The sequence below is a fragment of the Chelonoidis abingdonii genome, chromosome 1 (genome assembly GCF_003597395.2).
Source record: "Chelonoidis abingdonii isolate Lonesome George chromosome 1, CheloAbing_2.0, whole genome shotgun sequence".
NCBI classification, from domain to species: domain Eukaryota; kingdom Metazoa; phylum Chordata; order Testudines; family Testudinidae; genus Chelonoidis; species Chelonoidis abingdonii.
Genome location: NC_133769.1, coordinates 125644371 through 125659185, shown reverse-complemented (window position 1 = coordinate 125659185; position 14815 = coordinate 125644371). Strand labels below are relative to the sequence as shown.

At 39.9% G+C, this 14815-nt stretch overlaps 1 protein-coding gene across 1 annotated transcript in view; it reads right to left on the bottom strand.

Moving 5' to 3' along the window:
• Window positions 1–14212, bottom strand: part of SOX5 (SRY-box transcription factor 5) — an 881700-nt gene extending 867488 nt beyond the window's left edge. Inside the window, exon 1 of the mRNA XM_075069816.1 lies at window positions 13957–14212. The gene's annotated coding sequence lies outside the window, so the exon portion shown is untranslated. The remainder of the gene's footprint in view (window positions 1–13956) is intronic.
• Between the last annotated feature and the right edge of the window lie 603 nt (window positions 14213–14815).

Sequence of the window (14815 nt, the reverse complement as noted above, 5' to 3'; positions counted from 1 at the left end):
TCATCAAAACACTTCATTTGCTCTTCAAACAGGAGTTCAAGAGTGGCACCTGATATCAAAAAACCCTGTCAGTTAAGAAATTAAAAAAAAAAATCCTAGGAAATCACAAGTCCAGCATAGTTTCAGGTCAATTTATTTCCTGTGGAAAAATCTCATTCCCCAGAAAAACTCAACCAAGAAAAATAAAATGTCATAATTCTGAAGACAATTATTATTACTATAACCATTACTAATTATGTTACATTTACACAGCACCTTTCATCAGAGCATCTCTAAGCACTTTGCAAACAAATTTCACAACACCCCTCTAGAGCAGGAAATCTCACAACAGCTCTGCTATTATCCCCATTTTACCCATAGTGGAACTGAGGCAGAGAGAGATTAAGGAACTCTTTGAAGACAAAGAGAGTAAGAGGTAAGAGCTAGGAATTCTGACTCCTACTCTCAAGCTCTAACTGCTAGACAAACTCCTTCCTTTCAAATGCTTCCACAAAAACTGGAAACAGAGAATTTTTTTCCTGAATTAGAGCCTTTTTTTTTGTGTCTATTTAAAAAGGGAGAGTAGAGGGGAAAAGAGACCAGAAAAGATTCAGCCCTTAGCGAGAACTAAGTTCCTTTAAGAGCTGATCCATTTGAAGTGGCATCTATGACGACATTTCCATTCTTGTTTCATGGTCATGATGATACAAAGAAAGTCATTTGCTAGTCTCCATCACCACCTACTTGAAAGTCATTAACCAGTGAACACAAAAGCATTTCTGCACAATGCTCTAACTTCTCTGAATTTGATCATCTGAGAACTAAACAGTCAACACTAAAGTGTGTTCCATGTGTTTGGGGTTTGTTTGTTTGTTTTAAATTAATATGAGGGTGTTTGAATCAGGCCACTAGAACTTAGATATTTAGACCTTTAGCATATTCAATCAATATTCTCTGTAATTGTTTTACATTTTGTACCGGTACAAACCACCACATACTGGTTCTGTGACAACAAATGATTGATTCTCTCTGCCTTTTACTCTCCCTCCCCCACTACTAATTCTACTTCAATGTGGGCTGTACCAGCTCACCAGAATCCTGGGCACATACTCACATTCCTTATTCCTAGCCCGCCCCCCTGGGCCGGTGCCATCGCATCTCCACTGCTATTTTTTGACCATATTAGCTAAATTAAAGCTAGCACAGGATGCTTACCTAAGCTGCAAATCATACAGTACCTCCAACTGTAAAGCAGACGTATCCTAAAACCCCACGCAACAAACCCCTCCCCCACAAAAAAAACAAAACCTGGCATCACACCTTGAACATCATCAGTCTGACAGACCAAAGGGGAAGTAAATTCCCAAAGGGAATAGCAATATCCAGTCAGTAATCCCCTCTTGTTTAAGACAGAGGCCTGTTATCTTGAGTACTCCAGCTGATCATAACTGCCACAGAATCACACAAGGATAGAACTGGTAGATTGGACCCCAGTCACTTAGGACTTTCTATGCTAGAACTAGAGCTGGAAAAGCAGCAAGCAATTTTATTTGTCACCTCCAGATTAAAAACCTTATTTAGAAATAGCCAAAATGTTGCCAAAGGGCTCAACCTTGCCTTCACTAGTATAGACACAAAGCAACAGGTATATTTATTTAAAAAAAAAGACACCCTCTACTAAAACAAGCCAAACCATTGTACATTTTTCTCCCTCCAAGGAGAGGATAAGAGAACCCACAACCTGTGGCAGATGTGTAGTCACGTTGCTTAATGCACTGCTGGAAAGCATTCAGATACTATGCCGGTGAGCCTAGAATAAAATCCTATACAGAATAGAACAGAATCTTCTAGCCAAGTGCGTGGGTTTAAAAGCACATTTGAAAGCCGCTGATTCCTCAACATCCACCAAAAGCTGGGGTACAACAAGAAGCCCCCTCCCAAATGTCATGAGCCTGCTTCACCAACAGCAGACCACCCACTCAGTCAGAGAAACTGATAGAACATCTTCCTTGATTCCCCAGTTCTGCCTTTTTTGGTCTCAGCCACAATTAAGTAGCCCTCATCTGATCCCTAAACTCTGTTGAATCCTATAAAATCTCTCTGGAAACAAGAGCTAGATTCATTAACCTGGGTGTCACTGGCACACTGGAGACACTGCAGCCCATATTGCAGGGTGGGGGGCAGTTGTCAGGAGACAGTGAGAGAGGGGGTTCAATAGGGGGTGAGGTCCTGGGGGGGTGGTCAGGGGATAAGGAGCAGGGGGCCATCAGGGGACAAGGAGAAGGTGGGGTTGGATAGGGGGTGCGGTAGTCAGGGGATGGGGGCAGGGGCCAGGCTGCTTGGGGTGGGGGAGGGGGCACAGCCTTCCCTAACCGGCCCTCCATACAGTTCCACAACCCCAATGTGGCCCTCAGGCCAGAAAGTTTGCCCACCCCTGACTTAGAGTAATCCCCCAACAGAATAACTCCTGTGATGCAATCACTCCTGGCAACAGCAAAGAATAGGAGAGTTCCTCAGTCTTCCATCATTCTCCCTGATGGTGACTCTGGTTCAGAGCCTCTTAAATACTCTGGGGCATGGCCAATCCACTGGGCCTATTTGAGTGCTTTCATTACAAGGCCTGTCGGAGCAGAGATGCAGAGAATAGTATTATGAATTACCAGCAAGCCTCATAAAACCTGAGCTGTCACTGGATTTAAACAACCTGAACTAACCAGGTTAATTCTCCCCTGGAACAATTCTGCTGCTCAGGCCTTTCAGATGTGATGGTGCAAGTGAAAAAGCCTTTCTTCACATCCTACGCACCCAGGCATAAATCTGCAAACATTATTTATGCTGCAGTCAGACTCAGTTTGAGCCTTTTGCTGATTTCCTTCTTGTTTCCTCAATCTCAGGTCACCTGAATACCTTGACAACCTGTAAGGATGAATCGAGCACAAAAAATTCTTTAGGAACAAGTGAATCAATGACCAGGCTGGTCTGATGTTTGTATGAAAACTTAAAGGAAAGTTAAACAAATGTATTTCAGTGTCCCAAAACGTATGCCAACATGCACTACATTGGCTTGGAAAAGGGGGTCAATGATTCAAAATCTAGCCAAAAAGGGACTTGCTGCTCTCCCCTCTCCCCCTTTAAAAAAACAAAATCAAAAAACAAGTCACAGTAAATGGAGCACAGGGTCTTTTGTCATGGTGCATCCTCTAAAATGTGGATCAGTTACCTGAAACTTCTACTGATCCAGGTTTAGCTGTATGCTTGCCCAATCCTTCAGTTGCCTCAGTTTTAAAACATCGTAACACAACATATTTGGAGACCATCAATACTTAAGACTAGTAGATTTTACAGCCAGAAAAGACCATTCTGATCCTTCAGTCAGAGCTCCTCCACAAAACAGGCTACAGAAGCTTGCCCAGTAATTTCTGTATCAAGTCCATAACTTTTGTTTGACCTAGGGTGACCAGATGTCCTGATATTACTGAGATCATTCTGATATTAGGGGTTTTGTCTTAAATATACAATTATACTCTGCCATTCCCTTCTCCCCCAAAAAATGTCCCGATTTTTCACACTTGCTATCTGGTCACCCTAGTTTGACCTATAGCGTAAATCAATACATACTTAGGGATCTCTATATGCTTAATTGCATGCTTGAATAAGCACTGAGAGAGCTGCACTTTTGAATAATGAACCTTTTTTTTTTTTTAGTTCAATCCTCCAGCCTTCTCTCGGACAAACTGAGTGCTGGAGCAGGCGATGTGGTATTAAATGTGAAGTGTTGTTATGCATTGCATTTTGTTTTTTTACTGTTATTTTTGCAATTTTATCAATTGTTTATTTACTTTATTATTTTACAAAATTATGCATTTTGATTATATAATTCAAAAAATTTAAATTAATGCTCATCTTCCATAACGTAAGATTTTAAAAAGGCTCCACTTCAGCAAAGTACTTCACCAGCTTTAAACACTGGGTTCATCTGGACTGAAGTGCTTAAAGTTAGGCATATTCACAAGTACATTGGGGCTAAAGTCCCTGAACAGACATAAAAATACATCCAAACCCTGTGCTCTGCTTCTGGGAACTTTATTCCCTCTTTACACACAGTCAAAACTTGACAAGAGCTCACTGTCAGATTATGCAGGAAATCTGCAAGTTTAACCAAGGTGTGATCTTATACTTTTTCACACATTATTGTATCATGCCGTGCCAGAACACTAATATATGCACAGTTCTAAAATAACTCATTTTATTACAGCACAACACTGAAAACCGTACTAAAAACCCAATCAACAGAGCTCTAGAGATTTGTTCCTCCGTCACTTGAAAATAGATAAAGGGTCACAATTGCCTCTCTTACCAAGAAGGGGGATGGGGAGGGAAACCAGATGCCACAGACTCTCATCATTCCAAATCTTTTTAATGGATCTCTGTTGGTGTCAAATTGGTCTTTGGTCACAGTGTAATGGGACAGTGGGATTTAGTAAAATGTAATCAATTTGTAAACTAGAAATATATTTTTTCTTCTCTCAAATTTGAAACCCACTCTTTTTTTTTTTTTTACTGGCCTACTTTCTTTTAAGTTGCTTTTTAATTATTTATTAAAATGCAATAATGCATTACTTTGCTGTGTAAATGTTGAGATGGAGATAGTATCTCTTTCAAGTGAAGATAACATATGTGGTTATACAGGGGTTTATTTAAAGATATTTTGCAGGTAATACTTTCATTTCTCCGCTCTTTTGTGTGTGTGCATGTGTGTGTGTGCAAGCATTTGATTGAATAAAAGAAAACAAACACATGTATAGCTCTATAGAAGAGCAACACATGGTCAGCTGGACCAAAACATTAGCTCTCTCGGTCTCTCACTCTCTTGATACATATAAAGTATAACAATAAAACTCATCAGGAAACAGTATAAGGGGATGAACTAAAGCCCACTGAAGTCAATAAAAAGGATGCCCTGGGTCTTGAACTGTAACCAGAGAGTGGAATCCTGGTTCCATGGTAATCAAAGAAACCAACAGCAAAACTACCATTGATTTCACCCAGAGGCTGGGATTTTCAAAGCGGCTATGAGAGTTATTCTCTCAAATCCCACTGAATTCCAACAGTCATTGGGTGTCTAAATCCCTCGAGTGACTTTGAAAATCTCAGGCAGAGTTGAGCTGTGATCCATATCGTAGACAAATTGAGTGTTCAACTTTTACAGGCTCTGATTATGCACTTGCTGAAATTAAAAGCAAAGCACTTATTTACTTTAAAGGGTTCAAAACTAGGCCCCCTAATGCCAGTCTTGCAGCCAATGGACATTTTGGGTGTTTCATGACTCTGTGCTCATAATATAGACAGAGTATTGGCCTAAGGAAAAAATGACAAGCAAGTACTACTAAATGAACACTGACATTTAAACATTATATAAAGCAAACTGGTTTCCCTAAATTTTTTTTTTTTTTTTAATTTGTGTGTGGTGGGGGAGGGGGCGTTTCACTCTGTTTTCTTGGTTATATTGCAATCTCTTCTAACGCCAACTATGTAATACGGCCTCAATGTTATTCCTCTGAGCCCAATTCAACACAAATTCCACATGGCTTCTGCAACCACTGCAGCCTCCCACTCACGCCATCCTTCAGAGCTCATGCATCACAGATTATCACATCAAAAAGTTTCACTGAATCTACCATTCCTATTATTTCACCACAGCTTTAAAAACTTGCAAGTCAAATGTTCAAAAATGCAGAAGTGACTTAGGAGCCTGAGTCTCCTTTTCCAAAAGTGTGTCAGTATGAAGCACTTCAGGCCCTGAAAGTCAACATGATGAAGTGCTTAAGTCCCTTTTCAAAATTTTACGTCTAGGCCTTAATTCAGCAAAGTGCTTAAGCAAACAGCTTAACTTTTAGCATGTGCTTACATGTTTTGCTGAACTGAGAGGCTTAAGCACATTCTTAAAGTTAGGACACACTAAATGCTTCACCTAATTAGGGCCTTAGACCAGTTTTTGCACAACTCGTGCTATATTCTGGATCAATTTATGGTGGGAGCAAAAATTCAGAAGTGTTTCAAGTCACCTTTGTTTGGAATGAGCAAAATGTATAAAATATTCTTATCTAAATAAGTGTATTAGGGTCCATGATTTTAAGAGTAAACATTTTTCCTCCTATGACTGGTAATAGAATAGGATTTTGAAATTAAACACAGCCAGAAGAAAAATACTACATGGACTTTAAGACATTTCAGCCCCCTATGCAAAGGAGACTTTAAAATAAAGCCTTATTGCTAATTTTATATATACCATATGCAGAATATTCTGCAGATAAGTCCTGTTGATATTAATGGCATTTTATTCAAATCTGAGCCATTTTCCTGAATACAACCTTTTTTAAATTTAGAACTTCTCTCAACTTTCCCTTTATTTTATTTTTTTAAAAACACTTTTCCCACTTTGATACTTCCAGCTAGGAGTTGCTTTGAAAAGCTGAATTTTTGTGCTGATAGAGGGTGATCAATAGGGAGCGCTTTTGCATCAGAAGGAGCAAGATTTTTTTCCTCTGCCTCATTTAAAGCATATCATCCATCTCTATCATCTGAGGGCTTCTCTGTGACCTATGTGAAGTGAGGTGATGGCCTCATTACAGTTCCTGGTGGAAAAACAGTTCAGACCACAAAAACCACCAAACTGGTTGCCTTTTTAGCAATCTCATCAGATAATTCAAGGAAGACGTTTCCGACCCAGCAAATCACTTAAGCATATGCTTAATTTTAAGTATGTAAGCAATCCTACAACCATGTGCTTAACCAGAAGCACATACTCAAGTGTTTTGCTAAATCAGGGCCCACTTGGGTAGGGAGGGCTGAACTCCTTTCTTATCCCTTGAATTGCTCCCTGCAGATCGAATTGGAGATGAAGCAGTGCACATCACACACTGTTGCTGCATGTTTCAGGCTGATTGAGGCCTTCAGTTTCCAGAATTGTTTATCCATTGCTTTTCACAAGCACTAAATTCACATATACATATATATATATATCCAACAAAATTTCCTCGTTTGTCATCTGACTTGTGCAAGACTGAAGATGGTAGATTAATCCCTACAATTGCAGAATTTCCATCATATTATCCAAAATGTTACTCACCTAAGGCATCTCTGTTTATAGGAATGTCACAAGTACCTCCACTCCAGCTCTGTCTTTGTCGGATATCAGCAGTGAGTATGAAACTGACGTCATCAACCCAAAACTGTCAAGTTTGCACAGGGAACAAAAAAGCTCATCCTAAATTTGTAGCCATCTAATGCATAATCCATGTTTGACACCTGGAAACTTCAACTTGCTCATCTTAACAACAACAACAACAACAAATAAACTTTCTGCAGGATAGTTCACTTATAGAGACTCTCCCTCCCTCGAAGGCTAGACTCTATCAATGTTCATTCCACAGAATCAGGACTATCCTGCCTCTAACTACAGTTTATAAACGGGTGACAAATATAAAACCAACCCCAAGCTCAAACAAGCACCAGTAGCTGCTATAAAACTAGATAATGTTTTCATCTCTCTTAGCCAAAAGGCCGAGAAGCGATCTTCTCCCAAAAGTGTTTGAGTAACATACTGTATTAATGTGTTAGCTATTTCAGAGCCATTAACCATCCTTTTCTGATTCTTAAATAGTTCACATACCAGGTTACAATTAAGCTGTAGTGGCATATATAGGTGACCTGAATTCAGGTATTTTATTATCCTGAATTTCCCTCTATTTATTATTTGATTGGTAGGACCTGATCCTGCACTCCTTACCCGGGCAAAACTATGACTGACTTCCATATGCAGAAGGTGGAGGCAAGATTTTCAAAATAACTAGTGAATGTGGGTGTCCCTCCTGAGTCACTTTAAACAAGTCCGATTTTCAGGAACTGTCAAGCATCTGCCCTCTGAAAATTAGGCCTCTCAGGTGTCTCACACTGGGCACCACAATCACTAGTCCCTTTTGCAAATCTTGGCTATTATATTTAGGGCTATATGGATACATAAAGATGTTGGCCTCAGCATCAGGATTTTAGACTGAAGTTAGTGAGAATTTTGCCTGAATAAAACACCCAGAATCAAACAAACTATCATCCTTCAAGTCCTAAAGAACAGATTACACCTGAAGAAATTTAGATCCCAGTAGTAACCTGGTACTTTTGAAAATGTTTAAGGAAAAGTCTTGTTTGGGGGGAATGGGGAAGAGGAGAAAGAAATGGGATAAACAGTTGGTTTAGACACATTATATACAAGATATCTTCCCCCAAAATAAACAGAAATCAGAATATGTCTTAAAATCACCTTGAAACTGCCTGATTTACAATGGTTTTTAATGATCCCTGAGTTTTTCCGTATAAGTCTGCTTCAAGAAGCTTGGCTTCCTGCTAAGAAGCATGTTGCTGTTTCATTAAAAATTGTATCCCCCACTAAGAGAAACAATATCTCCATTCACTGATAGGGGATACTAAAACAGGGACAGGTATTGCTTTAAAAAAAAAAATCTAGTTAACTTTTTAACCAATACATTCTTACTAAGTAAACATTTATTTAACTAGCTAACATATTATAACTATTTCCTGAACATTTTGTTTACATCAAAACTAAAGCATAACACAGGACTACTATAAACTGAAAATATTCAGATATTTGCATCAATTAGCTGTTTGTCCGAAAATGGGTGAGATCTTACATCAGTTTAAAAGGCTGCCTCCATAAACCCTATTCAAAGTTGCACTAGTTTAATTTAAAGATGTGATTTTAATTCAATTTAAATGAACAGCTGCAAAACATAGTGTGGATACTCAATCAATTTAAACCTGCCATATCTATTTATCTTTGTCCAGTGAGGAATCACTTTAAGCTACATAGATATATCAGATGCAGATCAGATTAAGAGTGCCCAAATGGTGTATTACCAGTGGTTTAACAATATCTGTTTTTAAACACATTTAAAATTAATCTGGTGCAACTTCAAATATAGTCAAGGCCCCAGTTACTTCTGCTCATGACCCAATAATGTAAGTATCTCCCTAGTGAAATGAATAGCTGCACATTCTTTGTTTTAAAAGTTACCGCTTAACTTAGGCCTGATCCTGCAAAATGCTGAGTGCCTCTTGGGAGGTACTGAACACTCTCAAATTCCCAAAGGGGCACTCAGTCACCAACAGGTTTGGGAACTATGGTGCCAAACTTCCTGCATCTTAGAACAAACCAATATAGGACATAATTTCCTCAGGATTTTGGCAACAATCATGCCAAGGATCAAAAAACCCTAATAGCAATGTATAATTTTGCACTATATATGATTCTGTAGTTGTGTGAGGTTTTGTATCAGTGGTAGGTCCTGCTTTAAAAATAAGTGTTGACCTATATTTTTCAGACAGTTTATTTCCTTGAAATACACATGGTTACTCTGGTCCTTAAACTCTCATCACCCTAAGCTGCCACTAGCTTCTCAAGGATTTCATTTAATTTAAAAGTACAACAGAGGGGTGAGGGAGAGAAGACTTTCTATTAAAGGACAATTCACTGAAGGGTCTTTTAGCTGAAAATTGTCAGCTCTGCTGAGGGCCGGTGGATCAAATTTAATGCTAACAAAGTGCTGCTGGTTGTGTGACTCAGCACAGTAAGAGGTGGTGCTCAGGACCACTCAAGTTCGATTTCTGGTGTTGTTACTGGGTTTAGCAATTGTAAACTAGGTGAGCGAAGATTTGCTAGGTATTTGATGCACCAGGCAAAATGGCATTCTTACAATCACTTGCCTCCCAAGTGGATGGAAAGCCAGCAGGAGATTAGTAATTGTCCTTGTGCCTCTGAAAATGGCCACTATTAATAGAGCCCAGTGTGGGTTACCTATGGGCCTCAGTCCATGCTTGAGATCCAAAGAAAAAATAGACAGAAAGACTGAAACAGACTGAAGATAAAGCTCTCAGAAATATTAAAGAACACCTCCTCAGACTGTCAGGAAGCATATGTTTTCCGCAGACTGAAAAATAAAAGCATGTGTGCTTTGGTAGGCAATAAGGAGAACTTGTGCAGACTTTGCATTTTACATATTGAGAAAACACCATATATACTTCTACCCCAATACAACACTGTCCTCGGGAGCCAAAAAAAATCTTACTGCATTATAGGTGAAACCGTATTATATCGAACTTGCTTTGATCTGCCAGAGCTCGCAGGCGCAGCCCCACCCCCAGAGCGCTGCTTTACCATGTTACATCTGAATTCGTGTTATATCGGGTCGCGTTATATCAGGGTGGAGGTATACATACACACAAAGAGGGTAAAGGAACCAGGAGACATAAAGGGCAAAGTGCTACAAGGATGACAATGAATCTTAAGTACTTCTAAGGTGTCTATCACTGAAGTAAGAAACTTAAAGGATCCAAGCTCCCTTAACAACCTGTATGTCCTCTTCCCTGGGCAGGCTCCACCATATAACTCTACATACAATGTCAACGAATGTAGATGAATAATATCCTAATTAGAGATAGTCAGACCTAATCTTTTGGTCTGGTCATCCTCCTGAGCACTCTCATTTCTCCCAAAATTTCCAGAGGAGTAGAGAGGGGAAGGCTTGGATTCAAATCTCCCAATCCTACAATTTTGGTCCCTGAATGGATCTCAATCAGAAACAGAGTCTTTTCTGGACAGAAATCTCTAACAACTCGCAAGTTTTCAGCACCATTCAACCTGAAATCATCTCTGGTTCAACCTCAAAAATCAATCTCTCACCTAAACTTAATCTGGATCTGAACATTACCACACAGATGAACTCTCAGATGAAAAGATTAAACTGAGGTATAAAAGGAGAACCTGCAGTATGTTAAACAAAACCTGCATTTTGTAAAAGGATACTCCAATAGTATAGGGCCCATCCTTTTTCAGGCAAAGCTTTCAATGCCTTCAATGGATGTATCACTTTGCCTGTTCAAAGAACACAGGATTATTTATATGCAAAAGTAGGGAAAAGATACTTCACTGCTAACTGGAAAAATACTATTATAATAGCAATCTACTGAGAATGGTCAAAAACATTACAGCTTACAACAGCGCCACTGCAGTGTTTTGGCAAGGTTTTATTTTTCCTAAACTTTAGAAAACTTGTTCCACTGAATGCTCTGTTTTTTGGTTCACTCTCAAAATCCAGATCACAGCAGTTTATATCATTGTAGGTAGGAGTAACAAGGCAGAAACAAAGTTCCTATATACCTACAGCATTATAATACTGTCACTAGCATCAAATCAAACTTATTGCTACTCTTTTCCTTGTAATGCAGTACATACTGGTATTTAGCTAAGCTACTTATAAACTTACTTGAAATATAATATTTTAGGATGTGTAACTGAAGAATTACTTTTTCCACAGTCTTGAATGTCAAGGAACTATCCAATGTGAACAACACACCCAACATCTTAACTATATTGCTACTAACCAGTCTATATGAGGCTGGCAAGTAAAATAAAAAAAAAAAAATGTAGTAACACATACATGTATGTATGTATATATATTGAACAATAGCATAGTTTCTCAATGTACAGATCTCAGAAATATCCCTTCCCATTTCAGCATTTATTAGTAGACTGTCCGAAGAATTAATTTGACTGAAAAAATGTTAAGCTACCTAAAACTCTTACCCCACCACTATAAGATCATGACACTATAAGATTTATGTTTCCCTAACATGAACTCAAATTTATATAGGAGACATTTATATGTTTATAGTTTCCTTTCCAAAAGCATATACTCACTTCCATCATTTACAAGACTTCATATTAGACTAAACCAGCTATACGCACATGCACACACAATTGAACTGAGTTAACCTGAAATAGTGAATACATCTCTCAAATGCTAATTTGCTTACAAAAGATGATTGCAGCTTTAAAGTCTTATATTCCATATAGTGTAACACTCTGCCAAAACAGTTTAAGTTCAACAAAAAGCTCTGATGCAAGGCTTCCACGCATAATGGCCACGTGTTTATCAGGTTTTCATGTTCAAAAATATGAAGACATGACATATACATACTATGCATTCACAAAATGCAACAAATTCATGTCAGTCTCTCTCTTTAAGAGCAAAGAGTTCTATAAGACAAACATTTGGATATTACTATATCTAAATAACTCATTCACCTCTCCCCTATAGTCCCAGTTAAGTATTTGTAAACTACGTATTTTACACAATGGATCCACTTTTTAGACAAAGATTAATTTTCTACCATTGGGAAGGACTAGGGGCTATTTAAAAAAAAAACAGATATTGTATTCTAATTTTTATGAGGTAGGTTTCTGGAGAGAAAATACCAACAATTTACAGAGGAACTCTGAACAAAAGACTAAGAAATATCCTTCATTTACAAGAATTTGATTTAAATCTTAGCAGTTTTTCTTCCAAATGTCTACAACTGGCGTGCAATGCCATTAATTTATCTGAAATCAAGCTTAAAGCTGAATTCTTTGAAAGAGAGCAAAATACATCTTTATGAAAAACTTCTTCCTAACTTTAGGACAATTCTAACTTCAATTTCTCAAGAGTTAATAAACAAAACACACACACACACACTTGGTATCAGACTCTCTTTAAAAACACTAGTTCACAGAGGTCCTTCCTATAATCCTGCTGAATTCTATTTTTTTTTTTTTTTTTTTACTAAAATGTTGAACGCCTACAAATCTTCTGCATGTCTATTTCACTGGCCTGCTGTTTTTGTTTTTTTTTAAAAAATGCCTGAGGTCATTCTTTATGAGCAGAAGGGAAACAAATCATTCAGACCCAGTCTGTTTGGAGATTCCCACACTTATTACCCAAAATCCCACTGATTTCTATTGGTTCTGCCCTTGATCACACTACAGTGCTGAGACTGAATGCAGTCCCTAGGGAACAATGATCATGTTCTTCTTGATAAACAGCTCCAGTTATTCTAGGATCACAGTTGGGTTAAAATAAAGTCCCTTACATTTCTGTAAAAAGTTGGCTGAGTTCACTCTCACCTCCACTTTTGGAGGAAGGGGAACATTAGAACAATATGCGTGCATTGACTGACAGACTATATTTTTCTTTGATGTTTTCTTTTTGGTAGAAAATCAGCTGAAATGACTGACCAAGAGCATTTAATCCATTTACCAGAGTCAGTCAATTTCTTAAGGAGCAATAAGGTTTGCAAACTATAAGGAACATGCTTACTGAAACATGTAACCAGTCTCTTTAGGCTGCTCTCCCACGCGAATGTGCCTTGCTCTCGGCGGATCGATACTCTGCAAACTGCAGCTAGCATAGGCAAACATTTCCAGACCCAATACGAGTTTAACTCTCCCGATCTCCTGTTGTTTGAGCCCAGTGCAAGGGGGAGTTCTCAGGGCACAAGCCCTTAAAAGCGGCGAAGCAGTTTTCACTTTACACTCACACAAAAAAAAGGAGGAGGCAATTAAAATAATGTAAAGCTTCCTGTCTGCGAAATCCTCCAGAATCCTGTGGGATGAGCAATGTTCTTGCCACTCCAGGAGAGTTCCCTTCCTTACAATCCCGCCCGGCCCCCCACCCCCATGCAATCAATGAAGGGGGATGGAAGGCGTGACAAGTCGCACTGAACTTTAGGAGGTGCGAAAGACCCTGGAAACATCCCACCAGTGTTGACGGATCGTCCCCAGACACCCCACCACTTACCCCCTTCCACTGTGGGGGGACTTTGCCCGTTTAGTTTCACACCCTCCCCAAAGGCAGTTCCCCCTTTCTAAAGCCAAACTCACCCGTTTCTCCTAAGCCCCAGCACCTTCGCCCCCTCCCCATTCAGCATTGAATCATATCCCCCCTCCTCGCCCCTCCAGCTGAAGCTGGGAACCAAGTGCTGAGTGGAGAGCAAGCCCCTGAGGCAAAGCTCTGTTGCTCTGGACATCTGCCCCCTTCTCACTAACCGCAACAAGCCAAGTAAAAACGGCTCTGTGAGAGCACCTACCCGGTCTCTTTAACGTCTCCTCTTGGCGTGGGATGCTAAAGTGATACAGGGCTGGGGGGGAGAAGGGAGGACACCGGAGGTGGGTATAGAGTTGATCTCTTCCCTTCCCTCTCTCAAGGACGAGGTGAAATCCCTTTGCTGGTCATGAGGCGGCTTCAGAGACAAACAACACAATGCGAGTGCAAATAACAAAAGGAAAAGAGAGCGAGAGAGAGAGAGACTGGCAACAGTGGGGGAGGAGAAGCTTTCTGTGCAATCTCCAGCCACCTCAGACACCCTGGAAAACGGGAGGGGGGGCGAGAAAGGGTGAGGGGAATAAGTGGCGAGTCCCTCTCTCACTTCAGCTGTCTTCTGATCTTTCCTAAACAAACCCTGACCTCTTTCCTAAACTGTGCCCCCCCCCACTCCCAGTCCAGCCAAATACAGAGAGTGGAATTTGCTTTCGTCTCTGCTGCTGCAGCTGAGTGTCTAGATTGTAAATAACACGTCGATTATTGACACCGGGCAAGGATTAAAACAAATCTGCCCCCCCCCACTTAAAGGAACATTATAAACATAAACGGAGAGGGTGATTATCTCCCCCCCCCCCCCTTTTAACTTCTTCCCAATGCAGAAATGATTGCCGATGCCTGGGAAATGATTACCTGGTCCCCTTCCAGGAGGAGAGTCCGCTCCACTCTCTCTATTTGCTAAGAATAAACATCCGAGAGTTATCGTGTGGGTGCCTGTGTTTGTGTGTCCGAAGGAACCTCCTGTAATGCATGCAACTGACAGACCGGTGCAAACGCACAACACACACACAGTCTGAAGAGACCACTGCAGCCAGCCTCTCGAGTCTCTTCCTTTAGCTTCCTCTCTT